Source organism: Anabrus simplex, chromosome 11 (genome assembly GCF_040414725.1).
Source record: "Anabrus simplex isolate iqAnaSimp1 chromosome 11, ASM4041472v1, whole genome shotgun sequence".
Lineage (NCBI taxonomy): Eukaryota > Metazoa > Arthropoda > Insecta > Orthoptera > Tettigoniidae > Anabrus > Anabrus simplex.
The window spans coordinates 126268120-126291551 of record NC_090275.1 but is presented as its reverse complement, the minus strand read 5'-3'; the positions used below and the strand labels follow the sequence as shown (position 1 = coordinate 126291551).

Here is a 23432-nt window from a genome sequence, read left to right as displayed (position 1 = left end):
TTCGGAGCAATGTACAGACAAAACTCATATTTTCTATAAAGTAGATTAGTGCGCGCGTACTGGAAGACAGAAACGACGTTTAAACGGTCTAACTCTTTAATCACCCAGAAAAATGTTGCCAGTTCATTCTCATCTCTTTCCCATCAACATTTTCCTCTGAGTGTTCTTGTTTCTAACATGGTTATCTTTGCTTGCAGCCCAACGCTCAGCATGCTGTATTGTGTAGAGAACAATGAAGTCAAGTCATCAACGGGCCGCTTAAGTATCATAGAGGCTGTGAAATGGAATGAATGGGGCGGCCATGACCTGGCCACTATTGATCCAGGGGACTCAGTCAGCGCCTGGAGGATGCTGGAGTCGAGGTGAGTTTCACATCACATAGCAGCTTATTTCTGGAGTATTCTCACAACTATTGTACCTCATTCAGTGTTGTCAGTTGACAGACGTCACCTAACCTAACTTCAAAGACAGTGTATAGGCCAACGTGTCCGTGAAGTTTTCAGCCCTCTCATATACGAGTGACAGTGACTCAACAGATAAGACGTTAATTTCCCAAGTGGAGAGATCGATCTTTGATCTTCGATAGCTGCAGCAGTTGATGAATTTTTCTCCAGTTTCACTGAGTTCCAGTGCTGCTAACTGTAGCAGAATTCCGCTACTTTGAATCTTGCGTTGAAGGCGCGTTTAAAGCAAACGTAGTCATATTTTGTGTAAATTCTAAAAACAAAGGATGAGGTCGTCAATTTTATTTCGGATTTGAGACTGAAACGTTTGATACAGTACGTGCACTAATTAACTTGCTATGTCCCAGTCTGATGTTGTTAAAGTTTTTCATAATAATTCAAAAACTGTTGAATCCGGGCCGAGTGGCTCAGTCTCGTGGTTCTCGTGTCCGTGGAAAAGAATTCCGGCACCTCAACGTCCCCAAGAACCGTAAAAGTAGTTAGTGGGACGGAAAACTATTATTATTATTATTATTATTATTATTATTATTATTATTATTATTATTATTATTATTATTAAAATATTGAGGATATTTTTACATAGAATTTAGCATGGTAGTGTATTTTATCCCTACGAACAACATGCTCTAAGTTCTTTTCTTTGATACTTTAAAAATTAATTACTTAAAAAAAACGAAAACTGACATTAAAGGTAGGGATAAAAAAGTTATTTCTGAAGAAATTCCTATTACATTATACCGTATGTTGTTAAGGAATCGTGCAACTATTCAGTGAAATCAAGTACTTGATAATCCAAACTCCGTTGGGCTGCAAAATATAAATATGCAAATTTGAAAAATGTTGCTGTTTACAATTTTTTTAAATATCTTGAATCGTAATAAATGTTTGTTACTGAAGCAAAATGTTGTGTAAGTAGCAGATCTAGTTGCTGTCATGTGATGTCGCACGCCCGTTAGCTATCTCCGCGTCTGGGTGCGAGGTAGGGAGAGGGTGAGTAGTAGGGCAAGGCCGATTCTAAAACACGGAGTCAGCGCGAGTCAGCACACGAAGTCATTGGCCCCTAGGTGAGTACTAAGGCTAGGGTTCGCGGATTATCCGTACGAGAGCAAGTCTAACCTCACAGACACCATTTTCGAAGGACCTAACCTCACAGACGCCATTTTCGAGGGGCCTAACCTCACAGACACCATTTCGCGGTCAGACGCCCTTCCCTAGCCCAGTTTTACGGTCAGATGTCCTTCTCTCCTCATCTGTTCTGGTTTTACTGCTAAATGCCCTTCCCTCCTCATCATCACCCTAGTACGGTTCTCCTCCTGATTTCACCCAGTTTAAGGTATGATGTCCTTCCCTCGTCATCTGCCCCCTTCCCTCCTCCTCATCTGGCCTAGTTTTATGGCCAGATGCCCTTCCCCCTCCTCATCAGAGTAGTATTCTCCTCCTGATCTAGGTCAGTTTTACGGCTAGATGCCCTTTGTTCCTCCTCATCTGGACCTGTTTTACAGTAAGATGCCCTTCCTTCCTGCTCATCACATATCTACCTACTTGTTCACCTGTTCCTCCTATTTTGACTCAGTTTTACGATCAGATGCCCTTCCGTCTTCATCTAGCCCTGTTTACGGTCAGATGTCCCCTTCCCGCCTCCTCATCTGGCCTATTTTACGGGTAGATGCCCTCCCCTCCTCCTCATCACTCTAGTAATGTAGTCCTCCTGATTTGACCCAGTTTTACGGACAGATGCCCTCCCTCCTCATCTGGTCAGTTTACGGTCAGATGCCCTTGCCTCCTCTTCACCTGGCCTAGTTTTGTGGCTAGATGACCTTCCCTCATCATCACCCTGGTACTGTACTCGTGATTTGACTCAGTTTTACGGTCAGATGCCCTTCTCTCCTCATCTGGCCAAGTTTTACGGCTAGATGCCCTTCCCTAATCATCATCACCCTAGCACTGTACTCCTCTTGATTTGACTCAGTTTTACGGTCTGATGCCCTTCCCTCCACCTCATTAGGCCCAGTTTTACGGTCAGATGACATTACCTCCTCCTCCACAACAACATCCTACTAGTGAACTCCTCCTCATCTGGCCTAGTTTTAAGGTTAGATGCTCTTCCCTCCTAATCATCTTCCTAGTAGTATACTCCTTCTATTCTGCCTCGATTTTCGGTCAGATCACCTTCCCTCCTTAACAACTGGCGCAGTTTAACGGTCATATCCCCTTCCATCCTCCTCCTCCTCTGGCCTAGTTTTACGGTTAGATGCTCTTCCCTCCTCCTCAAATCATCATTGTAGTGTACTCCTCCTGATCAGACTCGGTTTTAACGTCAGATGCACTTCTCTCATCGTCATCTGGCCCAGTTTTACGGTCAGATGCCCTTCCCTCCTCTTCATCTGACCAAGTTTTACGGCTAGATGCCCTGCCCTCATCATCACCCTAGCACTGTACTCCTGATCTGACCCAGTTTAATGTCAGATGCCGTTCCCTCCTGCTCATCACATATCTACCTACTTGTTCACCTGTGCCAGAGTTGTCTCCGACGGGAGCTGAGCACTTGCCATACTAAGGTCATTCATTCCGTTTTGACATGCAGCGATTACGTCCACATGGTTATGCATGTTTAGACTTGTTCGTTACCAAGGTTACTTTCTAGTAAATTCAAGCCTTTATAGATGGCATATTTCGATAGGAGTAAGGAGGCAAAGGGAATGCAATAAGTAGAACATTTTTGTGAAGTGTTTGCATGCTTACAAACTGTAACGCCCCCTGCAACATTCAAATTAAACAAAACATTTATTATGATAATTATTTGGGGATATTAGGTTGTGTAATATTAAATTCCAGCTGACGCGTTTCACTCCTGCGACCAGGATCGTCTTCAGAGCAACAACAAAGAAAAATGGCTACGGTCACCAGACTCAAGATAGAGAGACCCTGTTAGAAATGTAGTTCATTCCAGGGCCTCCAGAGTCACGGAGAAAGATGTTGACGAGTTAACTATGGAGGGTAGCCATGATCTACTCAGTATATAGCTGTCACCTTTGTTAAAATTATTCGGGCGTTTAGCAATTTCTATCGCCTCACGAATGATTCTGGGAATAACATGTTTCTCTTATAAATGACAGAAGTAGCATCAAAAATTATTTGATGGTCATTATGTATGGGATGTTCCGCCACAGCAGACTTCTCTGGCTGGCAAAGACGTAAGTACCTGCGATGTTCTTTAACCCTTGTTGCTACTTTCCTACATGTTTGGCCAACATAAACCTATCCACAGGAGCAAGGAATCATATATATTCCAGCGCAGTTTAAACCAATAGGATCTTTGACAGATCGCAAACAATTGCCTATGGTGATATTAGGCTTAAAAATGGTCTTGATATTGTGCTTTCTGAGAATATTGCCAATCCTATCCGTGACAGATTGCACGTATGGCAAGAAGGCCAGACTCAAAGGACGAGAATCACGTAACAATCTGCCTTTTGGCTTAGTATGTAGCACTTCGTCAATCTGTTTCCCTGAATAGCCATTGCTCAGAAATGTTCTGGATAGGAACTCAAGTTCACCGTTTAATTTATCCTCCTCACAAACCTCCCTTGCTCGGCTGATAAGAGTGTTAAGCATAGGACGCTTTTGGCAAGGATGGTGATGAGAGGACCCATGAAGATATCTATTAGTATGGGTAGGTTTACGGTAAACCGAATGACCTAAAGTTCCATCTGATTTCTTAGAAACCAAAACATCCAAGAACGGCAAACATCCTCCACGTTCAGTCTCCATGGTAAATTTAATGTTTGGATGTATGCTGTTCAAGTGATCCAAAAATTTGGGTAATTCGTGTTCACCATGGGGCAGATAACAAATGTGTCATCGACAAATCTCAACCAGATGGACGGCTTGAGCGTGCAAGATTGAAGACAACGCTCTTCAAAATCTTGCATATAGAAATTAGCGATGACTGGTGCCAATGGTGATCCCATGGCAACACCATCCATTGTTCGTATATTGTACCATGAAAACTGAAATATGTGGTAGTGAGGACAAGGTGAAACAGATTAACAATGTCAACAGGAAAGATTTTATCCAACAGAGACAAGGTGTCTATGATTGGAACCCTAGTGAACAGAGACACAACATCAAAACTCACTAGAATGTCACTAGGAGAAACACGCAGATTGGATAAAATGCCAATAAAATGCGATGAATTCCTGATGGATGCCTCATTACCTATGTACGGCTTGAGAAGTTCTCCAAGGTATTTGTCCAGGTTGTATGTAGGGGAACCTATACTGTTAACAATAGGTCTAAGGGGAACTTATCTTTATGCATCTTAGGAAGGCCATAAAGTCGGGGAATTGTGGAAGCCTGCTGTCGCAAACCACGAGAAACATCATGGGCTGTCTCCTAAAAGACTATGTATAGCCGCCATCTTGCGCAGTAGCCCTTGGGCCGTCTCATAAGAGGCTATGTATAGCCGCCATCTTGCGCAAGTGCCCCTCGGCCATTTTTGTATAGCCGCCATCTGGCGCAATTGATGTTGGGAAGGGCATCTGCCCGAGAAACTAAGGGTAGGCTCCTCCATGTGTTTAGGTGTGATGTTAGGCTCGCTCTCTTCGGAGTTGGGAAGGGCATCTAGTCGTAAAACTGAAGTTAGGCGCCTCAAGATGGTGTCTGTAAGTTTAGGCTTGCTCTCTTATGCAAATCCGCAAAATGGACATTGAACAACTGCTATAGTAGGGGTCAATGACCTCGGGTCAGAACCCGCATTGCTACACTACTAGACCTCGGGTGCTGACGCAAGTGATTTTGTAACCCCACATTTCATACTACTTGTACGCCTTTGCCTCCATTATCTTGTTATGACGTTCACTCTCTTTCCACTGCTGCTTCGCTTCTTCTACAGTCTTAACAGTTCTTGCTACAGCACTAACACCACCCAGCAAAGACCCTAAAGTTGCTAGTCTAGCAAACAGCTCGTTTACAAGACATTGCTATGCACTTTGGAGGAATTCTCCCTCTTGCTGCGCATAGTGCCTTAGTAATAGTTACATGCGGATTGTATTCCCTTCTAGTAGCTTTACGTGCAGCCGTTACAACTTCTTTCCATCGAACTGGTTTAGTTTTCTTCTTCATAACGTTTGGATATCGTTGACTGTACACGACTTTACTCGCCGAGACCGAATTATGAACTGACAGTTACTTGTTGTTTCGTAATGGGAGTGTGATGCGTCGTTGTAATCTATCTTGCAACAATAACATAAGGACTCGGCAAGTTTGAGTCCTCTAGCCTCTCACACTCCAACTCCAAGCACGTAACCTACAAGAGGTGTCCCCGTTAAGCCGAGCAACCCAGCGGAAGGTTCGGGTAACCAATCCCAGCGGGAAGCTGGGTCGGCGAGCCGATCAGTGCGGGAGGATCACCAATCCGTCAATGAAGCAGGCGTGGTGATTATGCTTCACATCCTTTAAGTCAAAAGACAATGAGTGACATTAAGGTGAAATTCCTACATTCCGGAGGTAAAATAGCCCCACAATCGAATCTCCGGGTGGGTGCTACTTTGATGTCTCGTGAAAGAGAAACAACCACAGGAAAAATCCAAACCTACCAGCTCTGCACGTACAACTGTCGTTCTCTATTAAGCAATGACAGATTAGAAGAGCTCGAAGATGAACTTGGAAAGATCAACTGGAGCGTAATCGGTCTATCTGAAGTACGCCGTAAAGGAGAAGGGGTTTACCTTTTGAATTCTGGTAATTTATTCTATTATTGTGGTGAGCCAGAAGGAGGGCTTAATGGAGTAGGATTCCTAATCAACCGACATCTCGTAAACAAGGTCTCTGTATTAGAAGGTACTTCAGGTAGAATTGCGCGATTAGTTCTAAAATTCTCTAAGTCATACAAAATGCACAATGTGCAAGTATATGCGCCCACATCAAGCCATTCAGACGAGGAATTAGAATTCTTTTATGAGAGTCTACATGAAACCTGTGAGAAGGGGAGTGACTGTCACTTTCAAATAGTAATGGGTGACTTCAATGCGAAGGTTGGAACCTGTAAGACTGGTGAAACTGTTATTGGAAACTATGGGATAGACGAGAGAAATGAGAGAGGGGAGAGGTTGGTCCAGTTTGCCGAGTACATCAACATGCGTATAATGAACACATTCTTTAAGAAACACCCAGGACGTAAATGGACATGGAGAAGTCCCAATTTTGAATTCACCAATGAGATCGATTTTGTTCTCTCTAACATCCCTCAAATTATTAAAGATGTATCAGTCCTCAACAGATTCAATACTGGTAGTGACCACCGACTAGTAAGGGCTAGAGCCAAGTTAAACATTAGGGAACATCGCCTTAAACTAGTGCGGGAGAAAAAGAAACAAATAAATCTTAAACATCTAGAAGAAAATAAAAAGAAATTCCATCAAGCCCTTCAACAAAGCCTACATGAAACAACTGGTGAAAATCTGGCAAAAATGCTAATGGATAAGGCTGAAGTAATTGGAGGGTTGAAAAAGAATAACACTCGCGATAAGAAACTCAGTGACGATACCAGAAATCTGCTAAAGAGGAGGAGAGAAATGAAAATTCAGTCTGACTGTGACAAAATACAGTACTCTGAGCTGTGCAAAACCATAAGAAAGAGAATTAAAGCCGACTTAAAGAAATTCAACGAAGATACTCTATGAACTTGCTTATCTAAAAAAACAAGTGTGAAGTCTGCTAAAAGGAACCTACAGATCGGGAAGAAGCAATTAATTGCATTAGATGGGGACAACGGACGAATTACTGATAGGGAAGAAATTCTTGAGTTCATCAGGAACTTTTATAGCAAGTTGTACGAGAAGGCTGATGATAACCTGTCCTTGCCTGACTTATCCAACATTTCCCAAGTCCTGGAAGTTCTCCCATCTGAGATCAGACATGCTATAAACAGTATGAAAAAAGAATCAGTCGCAGGTAGCGATAACCTTTCAGTTAGCGTTCTCAAACTTGCTGGTGATGAAACTTTAAGCCACTTGGCAAAAATATTCACGTCTTGTCTACACAATGCATTCATCCCTCCATCTTGGAACAGAGCAATGATAATTCTCTTGCACAAAAAAGGGAATATACATGACATCAGAAACTATCGTCCTATTAGCTTGCCTTCTGTCCTTTACAAGGTTTTCACCAAAGTACTGACAAATAGCATCAGTTCAACGCTTGATTTTGCCCAACCAATTGAACAAGCAGGTTTCCGCCGAGGTTTTGGAACAATCGACCATGTACTCGCCCTTCGTGAAGTTATCAGCAGAAGTAATGAATATCAAATGCCGCTCTGTCTAGCCTTTGTGGACTTTGAAAAGGCTTTTGACTCGGTGAGCCACGCTGCTGTTATGCAAGCCTTAGCTGAACACGGCGTCGATGCTGCCTACATAAGAGTAATTCAGCATATCTACGAAACCTCTTCAGCCTACCTGAACATCAATGTGCCAACCACGGATTTTCCCATTCAAAGAGGTGTTAAGCAAGACTACCCCATATCTCCCAAGCTGTTCTCAGCCGTATTAGAAATGGCCATGTCAAAAATCAACTGGCAAAGCACAGGAATCAAAATCAATGGGAAAAGGCTGAAGAATTTAAGTTGTTTTTTTGCTAGGGGCTTTACGTTGCACCGACACAGATAGGTCTTACGGCGACGATGGGATAGGAAAGTCCTAGGAGTTGGAAGGAAGCGGCCGTGGCCTTAATTAAGGTACAGCCCCAGCATTTGCCTGGTGTAAAAATGGGAAACCACGGAAAACCATCTTCAGGGCTGCCGATAGTGGGATTCGAACCTACTATCTCCAGGATGCAAGCTCACAGCCTCGCGCCTCTACGCGCACGGCCAACTCGCCCGGTAATTTAAGGTTTGCAGACGTCATTACACTTTTGGCCAACGACATCGATGAACTACAAACTCTAATACAAGATCTTGTCTCAGCCTGTCAAAAAGTGGGACTATCCATGAACCTTTCTAAAACCAAAGTAATGCTCAACAAATGGGCCCCAGCAGGAAAACTGCATGTGGGAAACACCACATTACAACAGGTCAATGACTTTGTCTATCTTGGGCAACTTGTAAACATGAAAGGGGGACTTACGACCGGATATCTTCCGATGTATCAAACTAGGATGGCAAGCCTACGGAAGAAATTCTTCAATCTTCAAATCCAACATGCCACCCCACCTGAAGAAGATAGTCTTTGACCAGAGTGTTCTCCCCGTACTGACTTACGGTTGTAAAACCTGGACATTGAGCGAGTTTGTTAAGCAAAAACTCAGAACAACCCAAAGAGCTATGGAACGGTTCATGCTAGGCTTGACGAAGAAAGACAGGAAGGGAGTAGATTACATCAGGTCAGTCACAAAGATCAGTGACATTTTAGAAAGTGTGTTTACCCTAAAATGGCAGTGGGCACGCCATGTTGCTCGGAGAACTGATGGTAGATGGACAAAGCTAGTGCTTGAGTGGTGTCCGAAAGATCATCTCAGACCAAGGGGAAGACCACCGGACAGATGGGATAAAGACATCCGGAAGATTACTGGGATCAATTGGCAGAACATCGCTCAAGACCGTCCCAGATGGAGAGACCTCATAAAAACCTACCTTGCTTCGGACTTAAAGAGGCCACATCGTAAAAACGATTGAATATGGCTGCTAGTGATAGTGATATACACTGACTGACAGAGCAAATGCAACACCAAGAAGGAGTGGTTCGCAAGGGATGAAAGTTGGGGAAAAAACAGAGACGGCACGGACGAATAATTGATGTTTATTTCAAACCGATATGCAGGTTACACAATGCGCACGGCATCGACTCAGTAGGATGTAGGACCACCGCGAGCGGCGATGCACGCAGAAACACGTCGAGGTACAGAGTCAATAAGAGTGCGGATGGTGTACTGAGGGATGATTCTCCATTCTCTGTCAACCATTTGCCACAGTTGGTCGTCCGTACGAGGCTGGGGCAGAGTTTGCAAACGGCGTCCAATGAGATCCCACACGTGTTCGATTGGTGAGAGATCCGGAGAGTACGCTGGCCACGGAAGCATCTGTACACCTCGTAGAGCCTGTTGGGAGATGCGAGCAGTGTGTGGACGGGCATTATCCTGCTGAAACAGAGCATTGGGCAGCCCCTGAAAGTACGGGAGTGTCATCGGCCGCAGCACATGCTGCACGTAGCGGTGGGCATTTAACGTGCCTTGAATACGCACTAGAGGTGACGTGGAATCATACGCAATAGCGCCCCAAACCATGATGCCGCGTTGTCTAGCGGTAGGGCGCTCCACAGTTACTGCCGGATTTGACCTCTCTCCACGCCGACGCCACACTCGTCTGCGGTGACTATCACTGACAGAACAGAAGCGTGACTCATCGGAGAACACGACGTTCCGCCATTCCCTCATCCAAGTCGCTCTAGCCCGGCACCATGCCAGGCGTGCACGTCTATGCTGTGGAGTCAATGGTAGTCTTCTGAGCGGACGCCGGGAGTGCAGGCCTCCTTCAACCAATCGACGGGAAATTGTTCTGGTCGATATTGGAACAGCCAGGGTGTCTTGCACATGCTGAAGAATGGCGGTTGACGTGGCGTGCGGGGCTGTCACCGCTTGGCGGCGGATGCGCCGATCCTCGCGTGCTGACGTCACTCGGGCTGCGCCTGGACTCCTCGCACGTGCCACATGTCCCTGCGCCAACCATCTTCGCCACAGGCGCTGCACCGTGGACACATCCCTATGGGTATCGGCTGCGATTTGACGAAGCGACCAACCTGCCCTTCTCAGCCCGATCACCATACCCCTCGTAAAGTCGTCTGTCTGCTGGAAATGCCTCCGTTGACGGTGGCCTGGCATTCTTAGCTATACACGTGTCCTGTGGCACACGACAACACGTTCTACAATGACTGTCGGCTGAGAAATCACGGTACGAAGTGAGCCATTCGCCAACGCCGTGTCCCATTTATCGTTCGCTACGTGCGCAGCACAGCGGCGCATTTCACATCATGAGCATACCTCAGTGACGTCAGTCTACCCTGCAATTGGCATAAAGTTCTGACCACTCCTTCTTGGTATTGCATTTGCTCTGTCAGTCAGTGTATATATATTACTATTGCCTACTTTATTATTCAGTTACTATACAGCAATACACACTAGCTGTTTGTGACATAGTGCCACACCTCTTACCTAGTTCTAGTACAACTAAAAAATACGGTATGGAAAGTTGTTTCCTTTTACTATTCAATTTATTATATCTGGCCCATCAAGTGATGGTGATGGTGGTGATTATTGTTTTAAGAGGAAGTACAGCTACGCAACCGTCCTCTATATAACAATAACCAGAGAGAAAAATGGAAGGGGTCCGACACTTCGAAAAATGAAGGTATCGGGCAAAGGAAGACAAGGGCCCCGAAGGGCATAAAAATGAAAACTCCCTAGGCATCCATACGTAATACCATCAGGGTCAGAAAAGAACAAGAGTTGACCAAGGGAGGTCGGATAGGATAGATGAAAGTGAGGAGCACGCCACAAGTAAGTGGAAGCAATGCCACGACTCAGCTAAGGGCCCCATGGTCACCAACCCACGCTACAAAGTACAGGACATCAGGGTGTGGGAAGACACATATTTTACTCACACTCATTTCCTCATACGTTTCGAGAATACAGAGTTTTCGTTTTCGCAAAGTGAACCGCTATATACTATTCTACAAATTGTAATGCATGGTCTTGTTAAAGATGGATTGAAATATGTTCAATTTAATCCACATGAGCAAGTACCTTCTCCGGAGGATGTGCATCCCAATTCTCTTATGATCTTTGACGATGTCGCAACAGAACAGCAAAACGTTATTCGTGCATTCTTTAGATTGCATCTATTTATGCCAAAACTATTCTCGTGTGCCTAAACAGTTGATACGCGACAACGCAAATATGAATGTGCTCTTTCGGCAAGTTGAGCGCGACATGCGACATGTGTATGATGATCATGTTAACACTGATAACTAAACGCATGTGTGCTACGCGCTGGTCATGACATCGTTACGGATTGTAGTTATTGAGTGATGTTCATTATGGACTATATTGCATGGGTTATGATAATTTTATACTCATCAACACAGAGTTACAGACACCACTTGATTAAAAACAACCATCATGTCAACATCCAGCAAGGAGATTACGAAACATATAATCCAATCTCGAAACGATATTCGACGAAAATTTAAAGAGCTTAAACGTATTCAAGCAGACAGTGATTTATTTTTGAAAACGCAACTAGGTACACAACTGAAAGAAATTTTTAATTCTACTTCATTGCCCCAGTCTACAACAAGTTTTGTTTCAATCCAAGCATCTTGTGATAAACAGAAGCATGAAGAAGAAGAGAAGCATGATTAAGAAAAGCATAAAAGTAGTATAAATGGATGGTTCGGCGGCCGCCTCCGACTCCGGCTCTCGGGAGAGGCCTCCGACTCACGCGGGAAATTTCAATTTTGGCGGGAAATTTGAATTTTGGTGCGAGATTTGAAATTGTAAATAAAGCCACGTGCTTTTTGACAGCTGTCATCGACAACAACGCATCGCTAAACTCACTGCTGCCATTTTGACGGGCCTAAACCTCAGTGGTACCAACTTAACCAAACTAGCGCGAGATTTGAATTGGTAAACAAAGCCACGTGCTTTTTGACAGCCACGTGCGTTTTGACAGACAACAACGTATCACAAACCTCAGTGCAGCCATCTTGACGGGCGAAAACCTCAGTGCCACTAACTTAACCTCACTAGCGCGAGATTTGAATTTGTAAACAAATCCACGTGCATTTTGAGAGCCACGTGCTTTTTGACTGACAACAACGTATCGCTAACATCAGTACTACCATCTTGACGGACCTAAACTTTAGTAGTACCAACTTAACCTCACTAGCGCGAGATTTGAATCGGTACACAAATCCACGTGCTTTTTGACAGCTGTCATCCGCCATCTTTAAATTACAGAGCACCGTGCTGCCTTCTTTATCGCAGAGGCTGCAAATTCGTCACCTGCCATCCGCAGTGCTGCCATCTTAACGGGCCTAAACTTTAGTGCTACCAACTTAACCTTACTAGCGCGAGATTTGAATCGGTAAACAAATCCACGTGCTTTTTTGATAGCTGTCATCCACCATCCTTAATCCATAGAGCACAGTGGTGCCCTCTTTAGCTACTTAACTTTGAAATGTGGTGGCGGATAATTTGAAAAATGCGTTTTGACAGCGACCATCTTTAATCCAGAGAGCACCGTGCTACCCTCTTTAGCTAGATAACTTTGAAATGTGGTGGCAGCAAATTCCACGTGACAGCAGCCATCTTTAATCAAGAGAGCACCGTGCTGCCCTCTTTGTGGCGGTGGCAAATTCCACGTACTCTTCTTTGGAAACAAACTCACGTGCTTTATTCTGACAGTTGCCATCCGCCATTTTGCATCATAAACTTCAGTGCTGCACTATTTAGCTAGATACCTTTGAAATGTGGTGGCGGCAAATTGAAAAATTCTATGTGTTCTTATTTGGAAACAAAGCCACGTGCATTTTGACAGCTGTCATCCACCATCTTTAATCCACAGAGCACCGTGCTGCCCTCTTTATGACATGTAGTAGCGGGCAATTTGAAAAGTTATGTTAGCTGTCATCCGCCATCTTTAATCAAGAGAGCACCGTGCTGCCATTTTAGCTAGATACCTTTGAAATGTGGTGGCCGCAAATTGAAAAATTCCACGTGCTCTTGTTTAGTAAACAAACTCACGCGCTTTTTGTCAGCTGTCATCCGCCATCTTACATCGCAAACCTCAGTGCTACACTCTTTAGGTACATACCTTTGAAATATGGTGAAGGATAATTTACAAAGAAAAATTCTACAGCAGCCATCTCTCGACGCTAATTGCACAAGATGGTGGCTATACATGACTCCTTAAAGGTGTTTATGCAAGATGGCCGCTATACATAGGTTCTTATGAAACTCCCTTGGGATGCTTGCGCAAGATGGCGGTTATACAAGGCTCCTTATGAGACGCCCTAGCGATGCTAGCGCAAGATGGCGGTTGCTCTTATGAGGTGGCTTAAGGGTCCTTGCACAAGATGACTAGAGACGCCCTAAGGATGCTTGCGCAAGATGGCGGACGCAAGATGGCGGCTATACACGACTCATTATGAGACCCCTTAAGGGTGCTTGCGCAAGATGGCTGCTGCTCTTATGAAGAAAACTACCTTATAGGCTAACGTGTCATGCTAGTTCGATTCATTAAATTTGGGGCTTAAATGCAAAATGTTAAATATCTCGAAAACGGTGCATCGTACAGCAAAACGGACAAAACTGCTTCTGCCCAATACCTCGGTCCGCAGTACGAGGAACATGATAGCATAAGAAAAACATAGTCTAATGATGAGATCAACGGTTCCGTTCCTACTTAGGCCCTTTGGCATTCGCTCTGTTTTAGCTTGTATTGAAGCAAGTCTTCGTAACATGATCAGGTCTAGCTATGGTAGAGAGTATAACGTGCCATGCAGGTTCGATTCATTAAATTTGGGGCTTAAATGCAAAATGCTAATTATCTCGAAAACGGTACATCGTATAGCAAAACGGATAAAAATTTTCTACCTGATACCTAGGTTTGCAGTATCAGGAATATGATAGCATAAGAAAAACATAGTCTAATGATGAGATCGACGGTTCGATCCCTACTTAGGCCCTTTGGAATTGGCAGCTAACTAATTCTACAAGATGGCGGCTATACATAGCTTCTAATGAGGCAGCTTAAGAGCGCTTGCACAGGATGGCTGCTGCTCTTATGAGACGCCCTAGGGGTGCTTGCGCAAGATAACAGCGACAAGACGGTGAATATACACAGCTCCTTATGATACGGCCTAGAGGTGCTCACACAAGATGGTGGCTGCTCTGATGAAGAAAGCTAGCTTTGCATCGTGCAGGTATCTTTACATCACTAAACCTCATACCTTTGAAATGTGGTGGCGGGTAATTTGAAAAATTCTACGTGCTTTTTCTTAACAGCAGCTATCTTTAAACAATAGCGGCTATACATAAGCTGTTAAGGCCTTCTCTTATGTCAAGGCATAGCTCTATCGAACATGTTTAAACCTGCATCGGGGTAGCTAGAGTAAGCACGTGCTGCAGTGATGACGTCATTATGCATGTTTAGATTTGCAAATCACTAAAGAAACATAACAAGACTAGAATCCAACACTGCACTCTATGCCGTTAACTTTATCATGTGATCGGAACATTGATTGAAGTGTATAGAACACTAAATAAGTGATCAAGACTAAAATAGAACACTGTACTCGATACAACATGTGTTTAGAACATGTCAGGGGATACCTTTGTTCTACGAAGCTTAGATTACCGCACATTCCTTGTAGGGCTAATAGGCTAAAGGGCTAATGGGCAAAAGGGCAAAAGGGGTAATGGGCTAATGGGCAAAAGGGCTAAAGGGCTAAAGGACTAATGGGCTAAAGGGCTAAAGGGCTAGGGTGCCTCTCCTCTCTTTATCCGGGCTTGAGACCGGCCCTACAACTAGAGGCGGAGTTAACACTCTAAGTTATGTTAAGATAGCAGCACAAGTACGCCTTTGCTGGCGGGACCTAGTGTTTACAGTGCACTATGTCTTCTGGTATGGGCTAGAGCAATCTTGTTACTTTCATTGATCTGTCTCAGCTTTAACCTTGGCTTTGACAAAATGAAAGTGACTGAGGTATGAGTGATGCTAGTAATGCCATTCCTTCTGCAGCCAGTCCCTGCTATGAATGGTGTGAAAATATTGCTCATAGGGTCTGTTGGTGCATGCATTTCAGTGGGCTTGGCAGACTGATATGTAATAGCAACTTCTGGCTCGGTGAGGAAAGCAACGGGAAACTACCTCGCTCCTCATTTCCCTAGTACGCCTCTTCAGTGATGCCTAGGCCATCTATGACAGCTAATGGCGGAGCTGTTGAGGATCCAACCAGCCTTCGGGCTGAGGACTAAACATACATACAGCAGCACAAGTACAAGCGATGGTCGCACGCTCGCGTAGAGGTTGTTTAGTACGATAGTTGATGTATGCATTATCAAAAGGTGATGGATACACGCTTTTAAACCTTGCTATTCTTACTGCTACTATGTTCGCAAGATTTTCAAAGATCGCTATTCTTTGTGCTTCAAGTTCGTTCGCATAGGTCATGCTAAAGTAGCAGCGCAAACACATGTGAACGTTGTACATTCTAGCGGGATGTGTTTATTACGATAGTTGATGCATGCAAAATCAATAGGTGTTGTGTACACGCTTTGGAACATAGCTCTTCCTTGTGCTTTAGGTTCGTGCACATGGGTTAGGGATACACAAAAACGATTGCTACATGCTCTAGCGGAAGAAGCCTAGTACGATAGTCGACGCATGCATCATCGATACGTGATGTGTACACGCTATTCTTTATGCTTTAAATTCACGCACATAGGTAGCAGCACACAATTGCGATCGTTGTACACTCTAGCGGGACAAGTTTAGTACGATAGTCGATGTATGCAAAATCGATAGGTGATGTGTACGCGCTTTGGAATATAGCTATTCTTTGTGCTTTAGCTTTATGCACATGCGTTAGCAATACACATATGCGAACGTTGTACACTCTGGCGGTAAAAGATATTCGATGCATGCAAAATCAATAGGTGATGTGTACACGCTGTTAAACATCGTTATTTGTTGTGCTTTAAGATCGCGCGTATAGGTTATGCTAAGATAGCAGTATAATCTAGCGACAGAAGTTTAGTACGAGATTTGATGCATGCAAAATCAATAAGTAATGTGTACACGTTTTGAAATATGGCTATTCTTTGTACTTTAAGTTCATGCATATAAGTTATGCTAAGATAGCGGCAGAATCTAGCGGATGAAGTTTAGTGCGATATTTGATGCATGTGAAATCGATAGGTAATATGTACACGCTTTGAAACATGGCTATTCTTTGTACTGTAAGTTCATGTGCATAAAATTATGCTAAGATAGCAGCACAATCTAGCGGAAGAAGTTTAGTACGAGAGTCGATGCATGCAAAATCGATAGGTAATGTGTACACGCTTTTGAAACATGGCTATTCTTTGTACTTTAAGGTCATGCGTATAAGTTATGCTAAGATAGCAGCACGATCTAGCGGAAGAAGTTTAGTACGAGGGTCGATGCATGTAAAATCGATAGGTGATGTGTATACGCTTTGAAACATGGCTATTCATACTGCTGCTCTGTTCCCAAGATTTTTAAATATAGCTAATCCTAATGCTGCTCTTAACGACGTAGATCTAAGGATTGATTACGTGACCGTGAAGTCACTGCCACGTGCTCTTGTTTAGTAAACCAAGCCACGTGCTTTTTTGACAGCTGTCTCCTTGACGGACCCTAACCTCACATTGAAGGACAATAGAGCGTCGCTAACCTCACTGCTGCCATCTTTACAGCGGTAAACCTCAAGGCTGCCACCTTAAGCATGTTATAGCGCGGAATTTAAAATCCAACAACAGAACGTCGCTAACCTCACTCTTGCCATCTTGATGGGCTTAAACCTTACTGTTGCTACCTTGGTTATCCGCTTTTGTGTTAGTTTACTGTTAATCGCTAAGCTGTTCGCATCATCGAAGTAGAGAGTAACAAATGTCAAGCAGATTTAAAGAAGAATCTGTTAGCAGAAGATAAAAGTCCGTCATGGTAAAACCTATTTCTAGGTATATTTGCGAAGAGTGTGGAAAAGCATTTTCCCGAAGCTATCACAGGAGACGTCATGAGATATCATGTAGGACAATTTTTCAATGCAAACATTGTACAAGAGAGTTCAAGAACGCATACAACGCTCAACTTCATGAAGCCGCGTGTAATGTAGCTTCATCGGGAACAAAATACAAAGAGCTCAACCATATTCCAGCGAACACTGATTTATGTTTAAAAAGTACACCTCTGCGGGAGATTTTTAATTCTCCCTTGTTGTCTAGGCCTGATGCAATTTCTGTTACTAAGCACAAACTTCAAGATAAAGAGAGGCAAGATCATGATTATGATAATAAGGATAATGATGTTGATCAAAACAGTAGTAAAGGGGAAGTAGAAGAAGAAGAAAATCTTAATGTTTCATTGCCATTACAGCTTGATGATTTTACTTCATTTCCTAAGCCTACTGCACGTTTTGTCGCAGTGCAAACATCTCAAGAAGAGATGCAAGATAAAGAAAAAGGAAATTTCAAGGCTTCAGCTATCGAAACAAGTTAAGTTTGTACCTAGAAACGCTACTGCTGAAGCATGTATTACATCAAAACAAGTCCCTACACATCAACTGTCTGCATATAGACTCAAAGTTCACAACAAGCCTCTGTTACCCTATGTAAATATAAGATACTGTAAAGACCCCAACGTACTCGTAAAACGTTTACAACTGCTAAGAGCCTATCATGATGCAGGTTACACACAGTACAAAGAAGATATTTTTGAAATAGAGCATGAATTACGTCGTGTATGTATTATTAAGTAAGCGCTTGCCCTCACCTAAGTCATCCATCTGTAGTATATAGTCGATCGAGTAGCCATATTCGTATAGATTATTTCCCAACATTCTCCCATCCTTAGAGTGTTAACTCCGCCTCTAGTTGTAGAGCCGGTCTCAAGCCCGGATAAAGAGAGGAGAGGCACCCTAGCCCTTTAGCACTTTAGCCCATTAGTCCTTTAGCCCTTTAGCCCTTTTGCCCATTAGCCCATTACCCCTTTTGCCCTTTTGCCCATTAGCCCTTTAGCCTATTAGCCCTACAAGGAATGTGCGGTAATCTAATCTTCGTAGAACAAAGGTATCCCCTGACATGTTCTAAACACATGTTGTATCGAGTACAGTGTTCTATTTTAGTCTTGATCACTTATTTAGTGTTCTATACACTTCAATCCATGTTCCGATCACATGATAAAGTTAACGGCATAGAGTGCAGTGTTCGATTCTAGTCTTGTTATGTTTCTTTAGTGATTTGCAAATCTAAACATGCATAATGACGTCATCACTGCAGCACGTGCTTACTCTAGCTACCCCGATGCAGGTTTAAACATGTTCGATAGAGCTATGCCTTGACATAAGAGGAGGCCTTAACAGCTTATGTATAGCCGCTATTGTTTAAAGATAGCTGCTGTTAAGAAAAAGCACGTAGAATTTTTCAAATTACCCGCCACCACATTTCAAAGGTATGAGGTTTAGTGATGTAAAGATACCTGCACGATGCAAAGCTAGCTTTCTTCATCAGAGCAGCCACCATCTTGTGTGAGCACCTCTAGGCCGTATCATAAGGAGCTGTGTATATTCACCGTCTTATCGCTGCTACATTGCGCAAGTACGCCTAGGGAGTCTCATAAGAGCTGCAGCCATCTTGTGCAAGCGCTCTTAAGCTGCCTCATAAGAAGCTATGTATAGCCGCCATCTTGTAGAATTAGTTAGCTGCCAATTCCAAAGGGCCTAAGTAGGGATCGAACCGTCGAACTCATCATTAGACTATGTTTTTCTTATGCTATCATGTTCCTGATACTGCAAAGCTAGGTATCAGGTGGAAAACGTTTATCCGTTTTGCTCTACGATGTACCGTTTTCGAGATATTTAACATTTTGCATTTAAGCCCCAAATTTAATGAATCGAACCTGCACGGCACGTTATGCTCTCTACCATAGCTAGACCTGATCATGTTACCAAAACGTGCTTCAATACAAGCTAAAACAGAGCGAATGCCAAAGGGCCTAAGTAGGAACGGAACCGTTGATCTCATCATTAGACTATGTTTTTCTTATGCTATCATGTTCCTCGTACTGCGGACCGGGGTATTGGCAGAAACTTTTGTCCGTTTTGCTGTATGATGCACCACTTTCGAGATATTTAACATTTTGCATTTAAGCCCCAAATTTAATGAATCCAACTAGCATGACACGTTAGCCTCTAAGCTAGCTTTCTTCATAAGAGAATCCGCCATTTTGCGCAAGCACCCTTAAGGCGTCTCATAAGGAGTCGTGTATAGCCGCCATCTTGCGTCCGCCATCTTGCGCAAGCATCCTTAGGGCGTCTCTAGTCATCTTGTGCAAGGACCCTTAAGCCACCTCATAAGAGCAACCGCCATCTTGCGCTAGCATCCCTAGGGCGTCTCATAAGGAGCCTTGTATAACCGCCATCTTGCGCAAGCATCCCAAGGGCTTTTCATAAGAACCTATGTATAGCGGCCATCTTGCATAAGCACCTTTAAGGAGTCATGTATAGCCACCATCTTGTGCAATTAGCGTCGAGAGATGGCTGCTGTAGAATTTTTCTTTTTAAATTATCCGCCACCATATTTCAAAGGTATGTACCTAAAGAGTGTAGCACTGAGGTTTGCGATGTAAGATGGCGGATGACAGCTGACAAAAAGCGCGTGAGTTTGTTTACTAAACAAGAGCACGTGGAATTTTTCAATTTGCGGCCACCACATTTCAAAGGTATCTAGCTAAAATGGCAGCACGGTGCTCTCTTGATTAAAGATGGCGGATGACAGCTAACATAACTTTTCAAATTGCCCACTACTACATGTCATAAAGAGGGCAGCACGGTGCTCTGTGGATTAAAGATGGCGGATGACAGCTGACGAAGTTGCCCGCATGATAGCAACACAGTGCTCTATTGATTAAAGATGGCGGATGACAGCTGTCAAAAAAGCACGTGGCTTTGTTTCCAAACAAGAGCATATAGAATTTTTCAAATTGCCGCCACCATATTTCAAAGTATCTAGCTAAAGAGTGCAGCACTGAGGTTTGTGATGCAAAATAACGGATGACAACTGTCAGAAAAAGGCACGGGAGTTTGTTTCCAAAGAAGCGTACTTGGAATTTGCCACCGCCACAAAGAGGGCAGCACGGTGCTCTCTTGATTAAAGATGGCTGCTGTCACGTGGAATTCCCTGCCACCACATTTCAAAGGTATCTAGCTAAAGAGGGCAGCACGTTGCTCTCTGGATTAAAGATGGCTGCTGTTAAAAAGCATTTTTCAAATTATCCGCCACCACATTTCAAAGGTAAGTAGCTAAAGAGGGCACCACTGTGCTCTATGGATTAAAGATGGTGGATGACAGCTGTCAAAAAAGCACGTGGATTTGTTTACCGATTCAAATCTCGCGCTAGTAAGGTTAAGTTGGTAGCACTAAGGTTTAGGCCCGTTCAGATGGCAGCACTACGAATGACAGGTGACGAATTTGCAGCTACTGCGATAAAGAGGGCAGCACGGTGCTCTGTAGTTTAAAGATGGCGGATGACAGCTGTCAAAAAGCACGTGGATTTATTTACCGATTCAAATCTCGGGCTAGTGAGGTTAAGTTGGTTCTACTAAGGTTTAGGCCCGTCAAGATGGTAGTACTGAGGTTAGCGATACGTTGTTGTCTGTCAAAAAGTACGTGGCTCTCAAAAACCACGTGGATTTGTTTACAAATTCAAATCTCGCGCTAGTGAGGTTAAGTTGGTACGACTGAGGTTTATGCCCGTCAAGATGGCAGCAGTGAGGTTAGCGATGCGTTGTTGTCTGTCAATAAGCACGTGGCTTTGTTTACCAATTCAAATCTCGCGCTAGTTAGCTTAAGTTGGTACCACTGAGGTTTAGACCCGTCAAGGTGTCAGCAGTGAGTTTAGCGATGCGTTGTTGTAGATGACAGCTGTCAAAAAGCACGTGGCTTTGTTTACAAATTCAAATCTGGCGCCAAAATCAAATTTCCTGCCAAAATTCAAATTTCCCGCGGGAGGCGGGGGCCTCTCCCGAGAGCCGGAGGTGGCCACCGAACCATCCAATTATACTACTCATAAAGAAGAAGAAGAGAAGCGGGATGAGGAAGAAGAGAAGCAGAATAGCGATGAAGAAGTGGATGAGGGAGAAGAGGATGAGGATGAAGAAGAAGAACTTAACGAAACTTTCCCATCTAAGCGTGTTAAATTTTTAACTAGAGATGTTAATACTGAAACATCGAGTACATCAACACGCCAGAGTATCGTAATCAGTTTAAGACTTTTTATTCGAAAGACCTATGGATCTCCCTTTGTTCCTTATAGAGAAAACACTCTTTACAGGATAAACTGATACAACCCACGTCATTCGCTGTGAAGACGACAGTTTCTGGATAGGTAATGCAAATGTTAAGAATAATGGCAACAGACTCATCGTAAAAGGTGTTACCTATCAACCTACTAAAGGTCTCTTAGAACTTCTTTTTTCACGAATACCTTACAAGCTTATAAATTTGCACGATGACCTTAAAGAATGTAAAGCAGCATTTTTGCTACTGACGCAACACGACTCAATTACAAGAGGACAGAGGCTGTAAATGCAAATAAGAGTCACAAGTATCGAGAGTTTATTTCTTAGCTGTTTCCGTCACATCAACCAACTGCAAGTGGTCTTAATGTTATCTACAAGCCTTTGTTGCCGCATGTAGACGTAAGATACTGGAATGACCCTAACTTACTCGTTGAACGATTACATCTTCTAAGAGCTTCGCAAGATGCTGGTCACATAGGTCACGAATCAGAAATTCTAGAAATAGAGAAATAAATCCCATCGTCACCATAAGACCTATCTGTGTCGGCGTGACGTACAAAATAGACTTACGGGTATTTTTCAGTAATAGCTCGTCCAGATAAGACCTAACCTGTAAAGATAGCCATCGCACACGAATTACATAAACCAGCACGTCTCACCTACTGTTGCAGACGCGTTATTACACGCGGGAAAGATGATTTCTGGTATTGTGGAAATGATACCATATGCCACTAGTAATAAGGGGTATAAGTATCTTTCACTAGAGACTGGAATTTGCCTATTTGCCTATTTTATTCCTCTGTTCAGAAACGTAGTTTTTTGAGATATAAATCAGCTTTAGGGTCCTTTACGTTAGATTTCGTTGGTTTTATTGTGCCTATAAATGCCTATTTCAGGGGATTGGGCCTATTTGGAGTATAATTGCCTATTTAATGCCTTTTGAATCTGTTTTAAAGAAGACGAGTCTCTTCAAGTGCCTTATGTTGTAAGTGATGTGGTCGACAGAATTATCTTCTCATTTCTCAAGATCTGTTTACCCCACGAATAAAAATGGGAATTCTTGGAAGTCACCAGAAATAGTTCTTGGGAAATTTCGGTCAGGAGAAACAAGGAACAATTTGACCTCGAAGTCTTCAACCCCTCCAACCTTCCACGACATATGCGAGAACCAATCAACGTCGAAGTACGTTGCACAACCCATATCCCTTATACCTCCTTCTCGATGTGGACTGTTGTATGCGTATCTTCAGAACGTGTTGTAAAGAAGAAGTGGCAAAGCCCAAAGAAAAATCACCGGGCGAGTTGGCTGTGTGCTTAGGGGCGCGCAGCTGTGAGCTTGCATCCGGGAAATAGTGGGTTCGAGCTCTACTGTCGGTAGCCCTGAAGATGGTTTTCCGTGGTTTCCCATGTTCATACCAGGCTGTACCTTAATTAAGGCCATGGTCGCTTCCTTCCCACTTCTAGGCCTTTCCCATCCCATCGTCACCATAAGACCTATCTGTGTCGGCGTGACGTACAAAAAATTGTAATTGCAAAGAAAAATTGTCGAAGCCCTAATGGCTGAAGCGGTGGATCACAAGGGATCCGAGTTTCACTACGGATGAAAGGGTAGTGTTCTGCCAAGCTTGTTGTAAGGAGGTAAGCTCGTTTGTTCCTTTTATCTTTTTTGTGACCGAACTACGATCGCATTTCTTTGTAGCATTTATAGGCCTATTAATGTACGTATTGTGGAAAGTTGTTTTGTTCCAATGCTGTATTAGTCGTGAACATTCAATTATATATATTGCTAAAATTTAAATAAACATTTAATTAATGAACGGGGAGTTGGAACGCCGGTGCTCTCTTGTGGATAAAAATTAAAATTCGGTATTTTGAA

General features: G+C 43.5%; 1 protein-coding gene across 1 annotated transcript in view; it reads left to right on the top strand.

Annotated features, from left to right (window-relative positions):
• The first annotated feature begins 349 nt into the window (after nucleotides 1–349).
• Nucleotides 350–23432, top strand: part of LOC136883455 (heme transporter FLVCR2) — a 475112-nt gene continuing 452029 nt past the window's right edge. The window contains exon 1 of the mRNA XM_067155765.2: nucleotides 350–362. The gene's annotated coding sequence lies outside the window, so the exon portion shown is untranslated. The remainder of the gene's footprint in view (nucleotides 363–23432) is intronic.